This window comes from Mustela nivalis, assembly GCF_964662115.1.
Source record: "Mustela nivalis genome assembly, chromosome: 1".
Taxonomy (NCBI): Eukaryota; Metazoa; Chordata; class Mammalia; order Carnivora; family Mustelidae; genus Mustela; species Mustela nivalis.
The window spans coordinates 22214598-22233031 of NC_139020.1; the positions used below are offsets into that span (position 1 = coordinate 22214598).

The 18434-nt window shown below is 35.3% G+C and overlaps 1 protein-coding gene and 1 pseudogene across 3 annotated transcripts in view; both read right to left on the bottom strand.

The window, feature by feature from the left end:
- NCAM2 (neural cell adhesion molecule 2) overlaps nt 1–18434 on the bottom strand; it is a 513251-nt gene that overhangs the window by 373247 nt on the left and 121570 nt on the right. The gene's annotated exons all lie outside the window — the stretch shown is intronic.
- LOC309873659 (proteasome subunit alpha type-1 pseudogene) lies at nt 11960–13200 on the bottom strand (annotated as a pseudogene). The gene is made up of 2 exons: nt 13150–13200; nt 11960–12770 (listed from the first exon to the last, which is right to left on the bottom strand). The product of its transcript is annotated as a proteasome subunit alpha type-1 pseudogene (transcript).

The window sequence follows — 18434 nt, forward strand, 5'->3', positions numbered from 1 at the left end:
AATTTTTAGAGATAGTCCATGTTCATGGATAGGAAGCCTTTATATTGTCAAGGTGTCATTTCTTTCCAACTCGATCTATAAATTCAGTGCAAAACCCCCAACAAGTTATTCTGTGGATATTGACAAACTGATTCTGATTTTTATACAGAAAGTTAAAAGACCCAGAATGGCCAACACAATTCCGAAGAAGGACAAAGATAGAGAATTGACACTACCCTCTTCGAGTCTTAATATAAAGCTATAGTAATCAATATTTGCTGATATAGTTAGTATCAGCAAAAAAAAAAAAAAAAAAGAAAGAAAGAAAAGAGAGAGAGAGAGAAATAGATCACTGAAACAGTACAGAATGCTTAGAAATAGATCAACATAAACATAGTCAACTGTTCTTTGACGCAGAAACAAAGGTAAAACCATGGTGCAAAGGATTAGCTTTTCAATTGGACATACACATAAATGCACACGAATCTAGATGTAGACTTCAAATCCTGTACAAAAATTAATCCAAGATGGATCATGGACCTAGGTAAAAATGCAAAACTATAAAAATCCTAAGTTAACATAGGAGAAAATCTAGATGACCTTGAGTATAGTGATGCTTTTTGGATAGAACATCAAAGTCATGATCCATGGTTGGGCGGGGAGGGGACTGACAGGCTGGGTTTTATTTAAATTAAAAACAATTGTTCTGTCAATGATACTGTCAGAAGAATGAGAAGACAAGCCACAGAGAGGGAGAAAATACTTGCAAAAGACAAGATTAACAAATGATTGTGATCCAAAACATAGAAAGAGCTCCTAAAACTCAAAAATAAGTAAATAAACAATGAGACTAAAAAGTGGGCGAAAACCTTAATGGGTACCTCATGAAAGAAGACATTCAAATGGAAAGTAAGCATTTGAAAAGATATTCCTCATCACATGTCATCTGGGGAAGGCAAATTAAAAAATTAAAGAAATTAAAGAAAGATACTACTCATATATATCACAACAGTCAAAATCTGTAACACTGACAACAACAAATACTAGCAATGATATGAACCGACAGGAACTCCTATACATGGTTGGCAGGAATACAAAATGATACAGCCACTTTGGAAGGGAGTTTGGTGATTTCCTATGAAACCAAACATACTATTACCAAATGATCCAGCAATTGTGCTCCTTGATATTGACCCTCCAAAATTAATCCTTATGTCCACAAGAAAACAAAAAAAAACAAAAACAAACAAGCAAAAAAAACTTCACACTGATGTTTACAGCAGCTTTATTCGTAACTGCCAAAACTTGGAAGCAACCAAGGTGCCCTTAAGTAGGTAAATGGATGAATAATCTATGGTACATCCAGAAAATGGAACATCACTCAGCATTAAAAAAAAAAAAAAAAATAGCTGTCAAGTCATGAACTGTCACAGAGAAATCTTAAAATCCATATTATTAACTGAAACAGACCAGTTTGAAAAAGAGTATATATTGTATGATTCCAACTATGTAAAATTTTGGAAAAGGCAAAAGTATGGGCATAATAAAACGATCAGTAGTTGCCAGGGGTTGGGATTAAGAGGAGGAATAAACAGGACAGAGGGCAGGAAAGCGTCTCTGTATCATATCATAATGATGAATACATGTCATTATATGTCTGTCCAAAGCCACACAATGTACAGCACCACAGAATGTACAGCACCAAGAATGAACGCTAAGATAAATTACAGGCTTTGGGTGATAATGATGTAGCAGTGTAGGTTCGGCTGTTGTAACAAATGTACCACTGTGGTAGGTGATGTGGATCATGGGGTTGGCTATCTATGTGTGCAGACAGGGAAAAAGGGATATTCTCTACACTTTCCTCTCTTTAAAATGGCTCTAAGAAAAAAATGCCTTGAAAGAACATGTTTTCAACAGTATTGATTTAATAAGTTAATGTCTTTAAAGACTACCACAATAGCTTGTAAGTTATGTAAAAGTAAAGTTATAGTACAGAGTAAGCAAGTAAAATTAAAATATTTCTTCAGCTATGGGTAGTATTCTATGGCAATGATGTTTTACCACATTAATTCAGTTAATATTTTTTTTAACATAAGAATATTCTTTGAACTTTATTGGATACCCCTGCTATAGAAACTTTTTTTTTATTCACTCTGAGGGATTTGTTGTCATACGAGAGTAGGATTTAAAATAGGAAGTATGGCGCTGGTATCTACCAGATTTTGGCAAGATTTGTCATTAATTTTAATTTCTCCTTGGCTATTTAGGTTATTATTGGTAGCAGTTAATATTTAAACATATTAACTCATTTCTACTGACTATCTCCCATAGGTTATCAAGTAATATTCGGGACTAGTTATAATTATATATGCTTCTTTTTCATATAATGAGGTTGAGGCTTTTATATATATCAATCTTAAAAAAAATTATGAGCGACAATTACACAGCCCAGTAAGAGTTTGGGATATACCTTAGTCCACAATTCAGATGGCTGGTCAATATTGACTAAAATCACTCTAAAATAAGAGGTATTCCACTAAATAGTTTATTAAGTATCTTTAATAAAATCATTTTGAAAATATATATTCCCCACAATGAACAGGATAACTTTTGCATAATTTCCAGCTGTATAAAACTGAGTTACAAAGTGCTCACTCTGGAAAATTATTATGCTAGCATTATTCCATAGAGCACAAAATTGCAAGAAATAACCCAAAAGACATTTCACGCACAATTTTCTGGTTTAAAACATATTTAGACCATATTAACTATTTTAATATGTTTTATTTTATATATTCATTTTTCTATTTCTTCATTATTTAATATCTTTATAAGTGTGCATATCTGACACAATAATTTATAAAGTGTAGAGAGGTCCATTCTAACAAAACATATTCATTATTCTGAAGACATTGGTTTCATATTCTTAATTAAATGAAACTATATTCTGGGCTGCATGGGTAGCTCAGTCAATTATAAGTGTCTGGTTCTTGATTTCGGCTCAGGCCATGACCTAGGAATTGTGGGATGGAGCCCTGGGACAGGCCTTATACTCAGGGCTCTCTTCCCCTCTCCTTCTGCCCCTCCCACCTCTAAAATAATAAATAATATAAATATCTAATAGATAGATGATAGATAATATTCCTTTAAAATAATAAATAAAATAAATCTCTGATAGATTATATAGATAGATAGATAGATAGATAGATAGATGGATAATACTCCTTTAAATCTCAGGTAAAGGTTCATTTATTCTTGTACAGTGATTGGATTTTCTAAGTCCAAAATCCACCTTGCATTTCCCAAACCAGGACTATAGAAGCTATATGGCTGATTTTTGTTAAAAACTGTATATTGTATATATGCAGTATATATACAGTATATATTATATTATATATATATAATATATATAAAATATAAAATATATATACCATTTTTTGATAATTTCTTATGTTAAATTTTCTACAGCCTACAGAATTAATAGGCAGCTTAAAAATTAAAAAGACAAGTTAAATTGTTATTTCAACCTTCTGATTTGCTCTAATTAGAATAATAAGGTGTTTAATAAAGAAAACTATATATAACTGATCTAAATTATTTTCAATCTAACAATTTTAAAACATTGTTAAAATTGTGACATACAGTTTCATGTGATCAACGGATCTGCAATAAACAGCATATGCAAATTCATGTTTTTAAATCTATCTACCTGGTGCCTGGGTGGCTCAGTTGGTTAGGCGATTGTCTTCAGTTCGGGTCATGATCCCAGAGTCCTGGGACTGAGTCCCACATCAGGCTCCCAGCTCCATGGGGAGTCTGCTTCTCCCTGTGACCTCCCCTCTCTCACTCTGTCTCTCTCACTCCGTCTCTCTTTCAAATAAATGAATTAAAAAAATTTAAAAAAAAATCTACCTATCTGCAAAACTGATGACTGCTATTCAAGAAGCAATGTAGGTACACCTTATTATTATTATTATTTTTTGGTTAAAGATTTTATTTACTTATTTGACAAACAGAGATCACAAGTAGGCAGAGAGGGAGGCAGAGAGAGAGGGGAAATCAGCTCCCCACGGAGCAGAGAGCCCAATTTGGGGCTCGATCCCAGGACCCTGGGATCATCATGACCTGAGCTGAAGGCAGAGGCTTTAACCCACTGAGCCACCCAGGTGCCCCGCAATTTAGGTACATCTTATAATTTATTATTTGTTACACATATTTGCAGCATTTGCTGCATTCATTTTAAATCATTTCTATCCTCTATTCTTTAGTTATTTTTATTTTGGTCTTGCACATCCATAAAATATTGAAGTGTCCTTAGTCCCCTTAACATTTCCTTCTCATTTTCTGTATTATTTATTGTACAATTTTGGTTCAATTCTGTACAGTAATAATTATGTTCTTCACCATCTCAAAGGCTAGATTTCATTTAGCTATTGATCTTCTGTTTCAATACTATCTTTCTATATCAAACCACTTTTTATCTTGATATATGCTTTCAACTCATTTTTACTTCTTGTCTTACAAAAATCCAAATATTTCATATTTATTTTGTATTTCATCCACAATCAAATCAAATGCTTAAAAAGTGGGTCCCTGGGTGGCTCAGTTGGTTAAACATCTGCCTTCAGCTAGGGTCATGATCCCAGGGTCCTGGGATCGAGCCCTCCATTGGGCTCTCTGCTCAGCAGGGAGCCTGATTCCTCCTCTCTCTCTGCCTGCCTCTCTGCCTGCTTGTGACCTCTGTCAAATAAATAAATAAAATCTTTAAAAAAACAAGCAAACAAACTCAAAAGGTTAAAAGGCATCTCTATATTCCCATACACTACTTTTGCTCTGTTTCTACAGGATTTTATAAATTTCAAATTTTGCATGTGGTAATATAGAATTCTCAACTTTTATCTTCTTTCATCCTTTTTTTTTTCATGTCTCAACTGTTAATTAAAAAGAACTTGTGGGATGCCTGAGACACTCAGTGGGTTATGCTTCTGTCTTTGGCTCAGGTCATGATCTCAGGGTCCTGGGATCGAGCTCAGCCTTGAGCTCTCTGCTCGGCAGGGAGCCTGCTTCCCTCTCCCTCTCTGCCTGCATCTCTGCCTACTTGTGATCTCTCTTTCTCTGTAAATAAATAAATAAAATCTTTTAAAAAAAGGAAGAGAGATCTTGATCTTTTCGGTATATGTTATATGAAGAGTTCACTGCATCAGTCACCCTATCTCTCAATTTGCATAGTGATGAATTTTCCCTATCAGATGTTAACTTGGAAGTCATGGTAACATGTATAATACTTAGATAATTCTCCTGTGAATACCAGGCATGCATCAATTTCAATTCTGAACTAAAGACTTTACCTTACTTTTATGGCCTTGTCCCTGAAATGTAAGAAAAATAATTATTTCTGCACAAATCTGATTCACTCTGTATTTCTTCTTTGACCAACACAATAAGAAAAGCCAGTAGTATTCACAGTCTACCATTCACAGTTTATTTTCTGTCTGATTTCATCTTCTTTAAAATTCACATCCCAGATGTAGTAGGTAGTAGTGTGGTGACACCACTTCACTCCTGGCATACTGTTCTTTTTCTGACTGAAAAAAAATGATAGGTAGTAACATGAGATGGCAAACATACCACACTTGCCATCACGAAATACCGATCCCAGCTGTGAGCGGAATGCCAGCCAAGTCGCCAGTTGTTAATATCACTGCACATTCTCTAAGTAGATTTTGGACAGTTTATTACAAAGTATACAAGTTTAGATAGAAATGCAGATATATTTAATTTAAATGTGTTTATGTAAAAATATAATCAATTACTTGATCATCCTCGCAAATGTTTCACTTTGGTCTTTTACTTCTACTTGAGGATGTCTCTTTTCTGATATGTATTTGTAAATATATGTTAAAGTATTCAATTTACTCAATACTTATTTTTTGTGTAATAATTTACTTAAGGGTCAAATTTCCTTAGGTCAAAACTAGTTATAGACAAAACAAAATCATGTAAACATTATAAGGTTGGTGTACTTATATATCAAAGACTGATTCTTATTTTTTTAATAATGGAGAAATATAGATGAAATACTGAGTAAAGATGTATATGTATTATTATTTTTTGAAAGTTCTTACACTGAAATATTTGAAGCAGTAAAATTTAGCTGTTTTTTTTTTTTTTAAGATTTTATTTACTTATTTGAGATAGAAAGAGAGAAAGAGAAAGTACCAGTGTAGATGGGAAGGGGCAAAGAGAGAGGCAGAGGGACAAGAAGACTCCCTGCTAAGGGACAAGCCCAATGTGGGGCTCAATCCCAGGACCCTGAGATCATGACCTGAGCTGAAATCAGATACTTAACTGACCAAGCCATCCAGGTGCCCCTACTTGTAGGTTTTTTTTTTTTTTTAAAGATTTAATTAATTTTTTTAACAGTGAGATCACCATAGGCAGAGAGGCAGGCAGAGAGAGAGGAGGAAGCAGGTTCCCCACTCAGCAGAGAGCCCGATGCTCGATCCCAGGATCTCATGACCTGAGCTGAAGGCAGAGGCTCTAACCCACTGAGCCACCCAGGCGCCCCTGCAGTTTTTTGATACACATTTTGTTTGTTTGTTTCTGGAAAGGAAGAATACCATTATGCTGAGGATTAAGATGTTTCTGATACATCTGGGTGGTTCAGATGGTTAAGCATCTGCCTTCAACTCAGGTCATGATCCCAAGGTCTGGGGATTGAGTCCCACATCAGGCTCCGTGCTCCTTGGGGAATCCGCTTCTCTCTCTGCCTCTCTCTCTCTCTCTCTCATAAATAAATAAATAAAATAAATACATTCTTAAAATTAAAAAGAAAAGTTTCTTTGAATTTACAAAACAAGACAATGACTTTTAAAGTGCCTGCATATACCAGTTAGAAAAATAAGCCCGGAAATATAAAAATAACATTAAGATTTTTTTTTCAGTATGACTACTTAGTAAAAAAATTGATATTTTATTTAATTGCTAATATTTCTATTATGAGGTCATTAAGTTTTATAAAGCTTATATATATATGAGATATATATAGTAAGATTTTTCATACTTTCATACTAAGAGATTCTTCTCTTTCCATAGAGATGCCAGTGAAATTTCACTTTCCTACGATTAAGTGGGCTTCAACAAATACATCAAATATATGGTTGTCCACAAATAATATACAAATACAACCACAATACACATGTATGCATGCATACCCCACATAAAACATGCATATGGGGCTTACTAAAGATATTTAATAATATCCTCATATTCTGGTTATTATGTAACTGTAATAGAAATATAAACATATAGAACAAAGAATAAAAAATCATCTCTTATGTTTAAAGTATATGTATATGTGTGTGTAAGCATATGTGCATATGTATGTTTAGCCCTAATGAATAAGCAAATCTATTTGGATGTACAATCTGAGAAGGTACCATAATAATTTAAAAACTATTTTCATTAGGTTACATTAACTCAAAGAAAATCTTTCTCCATAAATATTTTTAATGTTCCATGACAACATGACAAATGAATCTCAAATCTGACCTCATCTTTTCATAGCACTTACCCCAGTCAAAGTTCCCTCACTACACACTGTCAAAGGCAATTATTTCATTATGTTTTGCTAAGAAAAATACCCTTTATAAATGAGACTAATAGAACATTCTGATTAATAAACATAATTGGATGTGGCCAATTTTTGAAAGCATGTTAGCTAACATCACAGTATTAGTAGAAGCTTAGAGATTCTCTGGCACAAACAGAGGAAGTGCTAAAGGAAAAGCTTTGCAGACAAATTTGTTGTTGGGTAATTTTGATACACTGGAGAAGAAAAAAAACGAAGTGTTTGCTTATCTCTTTTTCCATCATTCCTTTCTATCAAATCTGAAAATTAATGAAATATGAAGTTTATTCAAGTTCAATTTAAAGACTATTGTGCTGTGCTGATTTCATGCCAGTTCAACAATTCTGGAAAACCAGATTTATTTGGAGTCTAAGGGGTTCATTCACAAAGAAAAGAATATTTGGTTTCTACTTTCGCTGAAATAGCCTGATTTAAAAAAAAAAATTATTATCTCCATGCAGAAATGTCAAAGTAGGTTTCCACAAAGCAGTCAGATTAACTAAATCCCACACCACGGTGGGCTATAGTTGAAGGAAAATCCTGCGTAGAGAAATAGTAAGAATTCACTGGGAAATAACTGCACAGTAGGTCTTATACAAAGGTGGTTAAACAGCCATAAATGTGACATTACTAAATGTGGTATTTAAAGAAGTTGTAGAGCAATACTAAATTATATAGTATTTATGTCATAGATATACAATAGATGTAAATAACCTAAGGAGCATAGTTAATAGAGATATGTAGTGAAACAATTACAAAGTGAGGTCTTTTGAATATTTATTATCTTTTTTTATAGATTTATTTATTTATTTATTTATTTATTGAGGTGGGGCAGAGGAAGAGGGAGAATCCCAAGCAGACTCTTTGCTAAGCTCAGAGTACAACTCCGGGCTCGACCCCATAACCCCAAGATCAGAAATCAGACCTTTAAGAGATAGCCAAGTGTACACCTCATGCCTTCTCTCAAGTGTACACCTCATGCCTTCTCTCGTGGAGAGAATGCCCAACGTATCCCCATGTTGTCTCTTTTTATCTGGCTTTGAGCATTAAAGACATTCTGGCTATAAAGTAACCTGTGTGCCCGAGACTGCTTTTCATGAGCTCTGTCTAGCAACCGTGACTGTTGGAGGGAATTGGTACAGACTCCTACAAGACTTGCCCTTTAGCTTTACATTCTTTTTCCCAAGGTAAAAATGGTGACATTAATAACTCACTAGGACCATTCATAAGAAAAGCAGGATCGAGTTTTATTCTTAATTCTAATAGGATGGCTGCAGAATAGCATAGGAACTCAGGTAACTGAAGGAATTGTGTCATACCGTATGAAAGAAAGCCTAGAGGAAGAAAAAACTGTCCTTAAAATAACTACAATATATGTTTTAAAACACTTGTTAGGTATGGTTCATGGTTCAGAAATTCAATGTAATGGGTTTATGTAAGTTTCAAGGTTTTTGTGAGCATAAGGTTCTTCCTTAATTCTATGTCTCTATGATATTTTTCTCTATTATTCTAGTTCAAGTAGCAAACATAACCTTCTAAAATTGATGATTAGTTACTATTTTAGAAATTTACACTAAATCCTGAAAGGCCTAAGTATCTCAGGTGAGTAACAAAGTAATAAATGCTGTTTGATATTGCTGTCTTTACGTAAGCCAGACAAAATCCAAGTTGTCTAATGATGTGTGTAAATATGTAGATAGTGTTAACTTCTGTTAACACTGTAACAGTGTTACAGTGTTACAGTATATATGTACACTGTGTGTAGATATGAAGACAGTGTTAACTTCTAAGTTCTAAGTATTTTACAAGAATCCACTATAATTTCACTGTAAATGATTGAAGGACATTGTGTTTCGGCATAAGTTTGAGCAACAACCTGGTGTGCCACTTTATGGGTAATCTTTGCCCCTACATTTGCCAAAGATAATCAACTCGAATGCAGTTTGAAAATAATCAGAAATGAATTTAATTTTTTTAAAAGATTTTACTTATTTAAGAGAGGGATAGAGAGACAGAGAAAGCACGAGTAGATAAAGGAGCAGAGGAAGAGGGAGAAGCAGACTCCCTACTGAGCAGGGACCACTACGCAGGGCTGGATCCCAGGGCCCTGAGATCAGGACCTGAGCCAAAGGCAGATGCTTAACTAACTGAGCCACCCAGATGCCCCAGGAATGAACTTAAATGTGATCTCTTTCTGTGCCTCTGATTCATCATCTGTAAAATGGGATAACAATGCCATCTAAATTATAAGGTTTTTGTAAAGACTAATTAAGGTGATTAATAAAAAATCCAATATATTTTAGCTCTTCTAATTTACTTATTTCATCATATAGAGGAAAACATATTATTTGCAACACCCATCATAGATATTTGCCAAAAAAAATAGGGCAACAAGATAAAAATATCCCAAGACATTCACCACATCATGCAACAGCACTTGAGGTTAAATTTAATAACTAGTGTGTTATAATCCTAGATGGTGGAGTGAAAAAAGAAGAAAAAAAAATCAAACAGGTCTTAAAGGTAGACAAATGTAGACAACATTTACTGTTTATTTTTTAAATAGATATTTTGAGGTAGTTTTTAAGTTCATAGCAATATTGAGCAAAGGGTACAGTGATTTCCCAAATGCTCCCTCTTGCTACATAAGTGTAACATCCCCCATTATGGACATCCACCGCCAGAGTGATACATCTGTTATAACTAATGAGCGTTGATGAAAAAAAAAAAAAAAAAAAATATATATATATATATATATATATATATATATATATATATATTTAAGTGTTACTTATTCTTTTTATTTATTTATTTATTTTCAGTGCAACAGTATTCATTGTTTTTGCATCACACACAGTGCTCCATGCAATCCGTGCCCTCCTTAATACCCACCACCTGGCTCCCCAAACTTCCCAACCCCTGCCCCTTCAAAACCCTCAGGTTGTTTTTCAGAGTCCATAGTCTCTCATGGTTCATCTCCCCTTCCAATTTCCCTCAACTCCCTTCTCTCCATCTCCCCTTGTCCTCCATGCTATTTGTTATGCTCCACAAATAAGTGAAACCATATGATAATTGACTCTCTCTGCTTGACTTATTTCACTCAGCATAATCTCTTCCAGTCCTGTCCATGTTGATACAAAACTTGGGTATTCGTCCTTTCTGAAGGAGGCATAATACTCCATAGTGTATATGGACCACATCTTCCTTATCCATTCGTCTGCTGAAGGGCATCTTGGTTCTTTCCACAGTTTGGCAACCGTGGCCATTGCTGCTATAAACATTGGGGTACAGATGGCCCTTCTTTTCACTACACCTGTATCTTTGGGGTAAATACCCAGTAATGCAATTGCAGGGTCATATTGACACATCATTACCATCCAAAGTCCAAAGTTATTCAGAGTTGAGTTCAGGGCAGGGTTGGTGTTCTACATCCTATGAGTTTGGACAATTGTATAATGTATATGTAAATGTATAATATTATGTATCCACCATAACAGTATCATACAGAATACTCCCCTAAAAATTCTCTCTGCCCTACCTATTAATCTTAATATCTTTCTTAACACCTAGAACCTACTGATTTTTAGTGTGTCTAAAATTTTGCCTTTTCCGAATGTCATATATTTGAAAATTATACACTGCACTTTTTTCAGGTGAAACAATTTTATTTCACAGTTGTCTTTAAAACCACAAAGACAGGGGCGCCTGGGTGGCTCAGTGGGTTAAGCCTCTGCCTTCGGCTCAGGTCATGATCCCAGGGTCCTGGGATCAAGTCCCACATCGGGCTCTCTGCTCAGCAGGGAGCCTGCCTCCACCTCTCTCTCTGCCTGCCTCTCTACCTACTTGTGATCTCTGTCTGTCCAATAAATAAACAAAATCTTAAAAAAAAAAAAAACCCACAAAGACACTATGTTCTTCATATAAAAACATTAGTATAGATAACTAACTAGAAAATGATTATATAGACCCTCTCAAAGATAATGCATGCCATTATATGGTTTTAGACAAGTTGCTTAGGAAAAACACATCTGGACTGATTACTAAAACATACCATAAGACCACCCTGCATCTTTTGGTTCATAGTATAGATTACTGTCATCAGTATGTGTTCCTTTTTTAATGTTTTTTAAGATTTTATTTATTTATTTGACAGATCACAAGCAGGCAGAGAGAGAGGGGGAAGCAGGCTCCCTGCTGAGCAGAGCCCAATGTGGGGCTCAATCCCAGGACCCTGAGACCATGACCTGAGCCAAAGGCAGGGGCTTAACCCACTGAGCCACCCAGGCATTAATCAGTGTTCCTGCATTCTTACAGATTTGATAATCCACACATAAACTTGTTTGTAACTTAATGTTCCCTCGGTTCATCAAGCCTTTTCTGCAGGTACATCAGCAGGTTGACCAGGCTGTGCCTTTCTCCATGGTCTTTCTTCAAGACCTCCCAGGAATGCAGATACATCATCATCATCATAAATTGTAAACTCCAAGTCTTTGCCAACAATTCCAATGGAAACATTCTTCGTAGTTAGGTTCTGTTCTGCTGGAAGTGTCTCTCGTAAGGCAGGTAGACCATGTTTAACCAGTTCATTTAAATTGCACTCCATAAATCCAGACATATGTCTCCCCAAGTTAAGTATGAGCTGATTAAGAATGGGCTCCAATGGACATGGCTCTACAGTCGAAATAGTTGGCAAAAGGAAAGGTTTGGAAAATGTGAGGTTCCATATCATCATAAACAGCAATAAGCAGTCCAACACCATAGGGTCTCCAGCCCCATTGCTGGGTTGGTATCTGGGTCTCGCTTCCAATTAGAGATACAAGATGAGTTACAGGAAGAGGTCTGTCAAATACAAATCTGGAATCCAAACACTCCTGGCGCATAAAATTACCTAACAGTCTGGCATCAACAGTAAGTACCACGATTGAGATACACTTTATTTTGTTGAGATACCAATATGGTTGTCAACATGGAGAATTATTTTCTGGTGAGCTGCAAGCTCTGACTGAGCTCTCTTCAGTGAAACCAACACTGCATGGGTTTTTGATTTCAGACCAACTGTGGCTGAACCTTGCTTGACAGCTTCCATTGCATACTCAATTTGATGAATCCTTCCCTGAGGGCTCTGAACAGTGACATCATTGTATTGGTATTTTGGTTGCTATCAAGTAATGGCAATTATGAATAAAGTTACTATAAACATCTTTATTTTGTTCCATTGCCTTGTTTGCATGGTTTCTGAGACATCAGATACAATTCTCACCTTCGTTTTTACATCAGATACAATTCTCACCTTCGTTTTTGTATAGGTAAGGTATTTTTTTATTTCATATTTTTTTCCTTATCTTTGGTTTCTTTGTAGTTTGAATGTGGCTAGGTGTCATTTTTCTGGCATTTTTCCTGCTAGGTGTCTCTGAGCTTCTGGTTCTGTGATTTGGTGCCTGAGATTAATTTGGGGAAATTCTCACTCAGTGTTTCAGGTATTTCTACCATTCTCTCTTTATTCTCCTTCTGACATCTCGAATACATTTATGCTATACCTTCTGTACTTGTCCCACAGTTTGGAACATTCTTCTCTTTTTTCCAGTCATTTTTCCTATTGCTTTTCAGTTTTCGAGGTTTTCATTTATCTCAGATATTCTTTTTCTTTTAAGCAATGTCCAGTCTACTGATAAGCTCATCAATTGGATTTCTTCATGTCTCTTACAGAGTTTCTTATCTCTATCATTTCCTTTTATTTCTTTCTTAGACAGTGTTTACACTGTCCTGTTCTTGCATTCTGTCTACTTTATCTACTGGAGTCCTTAGCATATTAATCAAGTTCTTTTAAATATCTAATCTGATCATTCAACATCCCTTCCATATAGGAGTCTGTTTCTGATGCTTGCTCTATCTTTTCAAATTGTGTTTCTGACTTTTAGTATGTCTTGTAATTTTTTGCGTGATTGCTAGCAATAATGTACTAGCTACAAGGAATGATGTAAAGAATCCATTAGTAAGGTGATGGTAAGGTGTGGGGGGAGGGTAGAACTAGGTCATCCTATAATTAGATCTCAGTCTTTAGTGATCTTGTGACTCTAGATTATGACTTCACATGTGCTTCTTAGGCTGTCTTCACTCTTAGGTGGGGCAGGATGCTAGATGGGCTACAGTTGGGAATTTTCTGTCTCCCACAAGGAAGGGTAAACAGAGCAGAAGTTGGGTATGTCCTTTCACCCAAGTCAGCTAGACTCCAATAAAACCCCAGCATGTGAAGCTCTATTTTAATACTTTTCCTGAGAACATACATTGTTAAGAACTGCAGAATGTTCTGGCCTACTCAAAATGGTTCCTTTTGCCCTCCCTGTGGTAGAAGCGCATGGGCATTTTTCCCTGACTTTCACTGTGAGACCATGTGAAAGAGAATTGGTAGAAACCCAGGAAATAAAATTCACAGAAATATGGGGGTTTCCTGATGAGTGGATTTCTCTGCATTATTTATCTCTGAAACTTCCACACTGAGCTTCCAACATTTGTTTTTTTTAAGATTTTATTTATGTATTTAAGAGAGAGAGCGAGAGCTAGCACATGCAGGGGGAGGTGCAGATGGAAAGGGAGAAGCAGACTTCCGGTGAGCAAGGAGTCTTACAAGAGGATCTGTCCCAGGAGTGTAGGTTCATGACCTCAGCTGAAAGGCAGACCTTAACCAACTGGGCCACCCAGGTGTCCCCCAGCAATTCTTGAATTATAATTCAGGCTTCCCTACTTTGACGCTGGTTTCTGAGGACATTTCAACTCTGTTCAGGTAAATTGTAATTCTGTGTCCACCTGTCAGTAAACACCTATCTTCAATTTGGGGGGCCTCATTTCTTTCACAGATCTAAGAAATGTTTTTGTTTCTGTTTTTGCTTGAATTTTGTTTAGCTTTTTATTTAAGATGATGTGAAAACTTCCATGATTCTTACAGACTATACTAGAAATTGGGTTGTTTTGATTCTGTTTCAATTCTGTATTGGGCATAACAGAATTCTGAAATAATGTGTGCTCAATAAATTTTAAAATTTACTAGGGTTCGGGTAATTTTACTGGCAAGGACAATACATATCCTGCTTAGAGTTGTGTTTATTTGAAACTGAGTTGCTATTTTAATAAGGGAGAAGCAGTTGAGGAAAACTCATTGAGGATAATGAGCTTGCTTGATTTGTTTCTAAAATGTGTATAGGAGAGTATGGTAAATTGTCTGCAATGCAGCTTTGCAATATCTAGAAAGTAGTGGTTTATTTCTCTCCTACTTCTGGGATAGTCTTTAATAACTTTCCTAGGCTATCAAAATGAACCTGAAGTCACAGTGTGTCAGCTCTAATCCTATGGTTCAACAGGTCTGACATGCTTCCAAAACTCTTGGATTCCTGTCTCTGATTTGAGAACACAGGATTGTGTTCCTAGAAAATCTGAGAGCAAGTGAAGGAAAACTGACTAGCACAGCTAAACCCAGCTAGTTTTCTAGTCAACCTACCACCTGACTGGAGACACCTGAGCAAGCCCAGCCTAAGTTAGCCAACATAGACTCAGATCACAAAGATCACTCAACCAATCCACGGAACTGTGAGAAATAATAAATAGCTGATGTTTTATCCAGTAATTATTGGGATAGCTTTTTGTGTAACATTATTGTGGAAATTCACAACTAATATAAGGAGACTGTGAGACACTTATTTTTCCTCTGCCTGTTACTAACATTAAGACTGCATGTCTTGGGTGACTGGGTGGCTCAGTGGGTTAAGCCGCTGCCTTTGGCTCAGGTCATGATCTCAGGGTCCTGGGATCGAGGCCCGCATCGGGCTCTCTGCTCAGCAGGGAGCCTGCTTTCCTCTCTCTCTCTCTCTGCCTGCCTCTCCATCTACTTGTGATTTCTCTCTGTCAAATAAATAAATAAAATCTTAAAAAAAAAAAAAAAAGACTGCATGTCTTGTGAAAATTAGGCTTTATATAGTCTATGGAGTAGCTTTGACTATATACAGAAAATAGGATCTTTTTTCTATATTGAATCATGTGGCATCTCATATAATCACCTTATCAGATTATATTAAGAAATTTATTAAAATGTGTCTTTATCATTAAAATACTGGATTATTATTAAATTATGCAAGGACAATCATAGGACATAATTCCTCTAACTAAAAGGTTGATTCTTTTCCTAGTCTACCAATGTTTGCTACTTCTGATATCATATTTCATAACTTAAGTATTATCAGACATCCACTAATAATAGTAATTGGTTTTAATTCCTTATAAAACCCAAGTGGTTCAAGTGCTTATCACAATGTGTTGTCTTTCAAGCTGATACTCATATTTTGTAGCTATTTCTGGAATCAGGTATAATAACTCTTTTAGATTCAGCTCAATGAGTTGTCTTTTTCCCTTCAACCTATCTCATCACCTTTTCTGAAGCAATATGATATGCAGATAGATCAGGTATTAAGCTTCTCGATTTATCATAGACCACGTCATGATGGAGACATCAGATCCACTGGTGGGTCACTTGAACATCAAGATTCTGGCAGGCATTCCTGAAGGCTCAGCCTATATATAGCCTTTTCCATCAGCTCTCAAAACACTTCAGTGAGCAAGCTATAATCCATGATAAGTCCTCTTCTGTTTAAACTGTCTAGTATGGATTCTCTTATCTGTAAGAGCTCTGGACTTAAAAGAAGGATCATAATAACTTTTGTATCCTTAATCATATTTGGACATATCTTAATTGCTTAATAAATACAACAGAATAAATAAACTCTCATAATTAGAGCCTTGTCAAAGTTATTTAGATTTTTAGCTGTGATATGCAACTAAATATAAAATTATGACACCAAAGAATTCCTTTCATTGTATGGAGTTTATATCAAACAGCAAATATTAAATAAGTCAAGTAATTTCATCTATTCTCTTCTGGGCATCAATTCATGTGCTTGGAAGATTATAACTATCTTAAATACAACCTAAAGAATAATTTTTTAAAAGATTTTATTTATTTATTTGACAGAGATCACAAGCAGGCAGAGAGGCAGGCAAAGAGAGAAAGGAGGAAGCAAGCTCCCTGCTGAGCAGAGAGCCCAATGTGGGACTCGATCCCAGGACCCTGAGATCATGACTTGAGCTGAAGGCAGAGGCTTAACTCACTGAGCCACTCAAACACCCTAAAGAATAATTTTTAATAAACAGCTTGAAGACAAAAAGGCGGAAGGTCAGAGAAAAGGAGAGAAAAGGAGGAAGTATCTGTGATGTTCTTTGTAAAAATCTAAATCATCGAAATCAATGTTGGCAGAGCACAATCCTTCAGACTTTTATAAAAGGAAAAGAAACTTCTGGAACATTAGAAAGCAACATTATAGATAGTAATCATATCAAAGGTCAGTGAAAAATAGAGAAACCCAACAGGCATATAAAGTAAAAATATATGTTCAATAATGTCCTTCACAATATACAAGTAAAAATCAATTTCTTTTTTAAAAAAGTCAATTTCTTGGGCACCTTGGTGGCTCCGTCAGTTAAGTGTCTGCCTTCAGTGCAAGTCATGATATCAGGGTCCTGGGATCAAGCCCTGCATCAGGTTCCTTGCTCAGTAGGGAGCCTGTTTTCTCCCTCTCACTCCGCCTGCTGCTCCCCCTGCTTGTGTGCTCACTCTCTCTCTTTTCTGTCAACTAAATTAAAAAAAAAAAAAAAAAACTTAAAAAAATTCATCTAAGTTTAAAAAAAAAATAAAAAATAAATTTCTTTTAAAAATTTCATTGCCCTTAAAAAGGTCATTATATGCCTTTCCATGCTGGACCAAGCTACTCTTTCCCCCATCCTGTTGAATCCAAGCTCCCTTTTATTGCAGGAGTTCTGCATCAACAGTTTCCACTGGCTATAAATACATTTCCTATTTTCACTTCACACTTCCAATATCATCTTTAAACCACGTCCTAGGGAGATATACACGCAGACATACACACAGTGACACCACAGAAATTCCTTTTCTCTCCCCAAATTAATGTTACTTTCTTCTTCATCATATCACTTGTATTTTTCATCATGTATGATTTCCAACAGTCAAGGGACATCACTTTCTTTTCCAACTTTTCATTTTTAAATACAATTCTGGAAAACTCAATTTACATGTCATTATCCTCAGAAATCATTAGTAAAGCTATTAATGTAAACAAAATCTCTATGTTCAGGAAATGCATTATTTCCCCTAATAAAATAATGAAGACTAAAAAAGTATCTTTCATTCTCTACAGCACATAAGGAACAAATGCAACATGTGAAACTTTCTAACTAAAGATAAAGACAATATATTTATTAAAGCAACTATAACAATGATGGGGCTTCAATATAATCATCACTACTCACTGGGCAACAAATCAAACACTGAGGTAATGGAGAAAAATCAGTGCTTAGGGACCAAGGCAGGTTAAAGTCACAATGGGATTTTGCAAAAATTTAAATCAAAGTAAAAAGGTTATATTTAAACACAAACAACAGAGTTTACTTTAATACAAATCTTATCTATTTATGTTTTAAGATTCAGAATTTTCTGTGGAATAAATATAAAAATACAAATTTCAGTATTTGTAACCTGCATTTGGAATTATTTTTTTCCTAACAGTTTAGATATAGTATAAATAAGATGTCTCTAGAGGATCTCTTCTTCTTTTGTTCCTAGACACTGTTATCAAAGAAAAAATAGAGTTCATAAACAAATCTTCTTAAGGCTTCTAAAAAACTTGCATTATTTTCTATATTAGCTTATTAAATAGGATAATAATAAAATAAAAGTTATTTTAAGATGCATCTGATTAGATTT